This window comes from Oncorhynchus masou, unplaced genomic scaffold (genome assembly GCF_036934945.1).
Source record: "Oncorhynchus masou masou isolate Uvic2021 unplaced genomic scaffold, UVic_Omas_1.1 unplaced_scaffold_6208, whole genome shotgun sequence".
In the NCBI taxonomy this organism is placed as follows: Eukaryota; Metazoa; Chordata; class Actinopteri; order Salmoniformes; family Salmonidae; genus Oncorhynchus; species Oncorhynchus masou.
Genome location: NW_027012637.1, coordinates 12,501 through 15,000, shown reverse-complemented (window position 1 = coordinate 15,000; position 2,500 = coordinate 12,501). Strand labels below are relative to the sequence as shown.

The 2,500-nt window shown below is 48.8% G+C and overlaps 1 pseudogene; it reads right to left on the bottom strand.

Moving 5' to 3' along the window:
• The window catches only part of LOC135536447 (ras-associating and dilute domain-containing protein-like), a 15,386-nt pseudogene that overhangs the window by 1,296 nt on the left and 11,590 nt on the right, over positions 1 to 2,500 (bottom strand).

Below are 2,500 nucleotides of genomic sequence, written 5' to 3'. Positions count from 1 at the left end.
GGTGAGGTAGACAGACATGACCTCTATCCTCAGTGGTGAGCTAGACAGACATGACCTCTATCCTCAGTGGTGAGCTAGACAGACATGACCTCTATCCTCAGTGGTGAGCTAGACAGACATGACCTCTATCCTCAGTGGTGAGCTAGACAGACATGACCTCTATCCTCAGTGGTGAGGTAGACAGACATGACCTCTATCCTCAGTGGTGAGCTAGACAGACATGACCTCTATCCTCAGTGGTGAGCTAGACAGACATGACCTCTATCCTCAGTGGTGAGGTAGACAGACATGACCTCTATCCTCAGTGGTGAGGTGAGCTAGACAGACATGACCTCTATCCTCAGTGGTGAGCTAGACAGACATGACCTCTATCCTCAGTGGTGAGGTAGACAGACATGACCTCTATCCTCAGTGGTGAGCTAGACAGACATGACCTCTATCCTCAGTGGTGAGCTAGACAGACATGACCTCTATCCTCAGTGGTGAGCTAGACAGACATGACCTCTATCCTCAGTGGTGAGCTAGACAGACATGACCTCTATCCTCAGTGGTGAGCTAGACAGACATGACCTCTATCCTCAGTGGTGAGCTAGACAGACATGACCTCTATCCTCAGTGGTGAGCTAGACAGACATGACCTCTATCCTCAGTGGTGAGCTAGACAGACATGACCTCTATCCTCAGTGGTGAGCTAGACAGACATGACCTCTATCCTCAGTGGTGAGCTAGACAGACATGACCTCTATCCTCAGTGGTGAGGTAGACAGACATGGCTCCTCATCCCCAGTGGTGAGGTAGACAGATACATCTGATCCTCAGCAGGTAGACAGACATGACTCCCATCCTCATGGTGAGGTAGACAGACATGACCCTATCCTCAGTGGTGAGGTGAGGTAGACAGACATGACCTCTATCCCTCAGTGGTGAGGCAGACAGACATGACCTCCATCCTCAGTGGTGAGCTAGACAGACATGACCTCTATCCTCAGTGTATGAGCCAGATGACATGGACTATTCAGGGTGGTGAGCTAGACAGACAGGACCTCTGTCCTCAGTGGTGAGTAGACAGACATGACCTCTATCCTCAGTGGTGAGCTAGACAGACATGACCTCTATTCCTCAGTGGTGAGGTAGACAGACATGACCTCTATCCTCAGTGGTGAGCTAGGACAGACATGACCTCATCCTCAGTAGAGCTAGACAGACATGACTCTATCCTCAGTGGTGAGCTAGACAGACATGACCTCTATTCTCAGTGGTGAGGTAGACAGACATGACCTCTATCCTCAGTGGTGAGCTAGACAGACATGACCTTCATCCTCAGTGGTGAGCTAGACAGACATGACCTCTATCCTCAGTGGTGAGCTAGACAGACATGACCTCTATCCTCAGTGGTGAGCTAGACAGACATGACCTCTATCCTCAGTGGTGAGCTAGACAGACATGACCTCTATCCTCAGTGGTGAGCCAGACAGACATGACCTCTATCCTCAGTGGTGAGCTAGACAGACATGACCTCTATCCTCAGTGGTGAGCTAGACAGACATGACCTCTATCCTCAGTGGTGAGCTAGACAGACATGACCTCTATCCTCAGTGGTGAGCTAGACAGACATGACCTCTATTCCAGTGGGAGCTAGACAGACATGACCTCTATCCTCAGTGGTGAGCTAGACAGACATGACCTCTATCCTCAGTGGAGAGGTAGACAGACATGACCTCTATCCTCAGTGGTGAGCTAGACAGACATGACCTCTATCCCAGTGGTGAGCTAGACAGACATGAGCTCAGTGGTGAGCTAGACAGACATGACCTCTATCTCAGTGGAATGGATTGTGAGAGAGACATAATCTTTCCTGACTAACCTCAGTGGTGAGCTCCAGACACACATGACCTCTATTCTCAGTGGTGAGCTAGACAGACATGACTCTCTCTCCTCAGTGTCTCTAGACAGACATCCTCTCTATTCTCAGTGGTCTCTCACCCCTCTCTCTCTCTCCTCAGTCTCCTCTCTCTGTCTCACCCCTCTCTTCTCTCCACCCTCTCTCTCTCTCTCTCTCTCTCTCTCTCTCTCCCTCCCCCCCCCCCCTCTCCTCTCTGGCTCACCCCTCTGAGTGTAAAGGTTGCCTTGGTGATGTGGTGCGTAACGTTTACCTTGATGATTTAGTATGCAGAGTAACAGTTACCTTGGTGATGTAGTAGACACATTGCTGGAAGGTGTACATGATCACTTCCTCCAGGATGGTCATAGCCTCCTCATTGGCTGAGATGGTCGCCGATAGCAACGACTCCTTGGAACCTGAATATAAATATATGTATAAACAATATATAAACTTTCAGAAAGTATTCAAACTCTGACTTATTCACATTTTGTTGCGTTGCAGCTTGAATTTAAATTGAATTAAACAAGATTTTGTGTCACAGACATACACACAGTTCATGTAATGTAATCAAGGAGAGTTTCCAGAACTTTCTGACACTGAAAAAACTGAGGAAAAGTG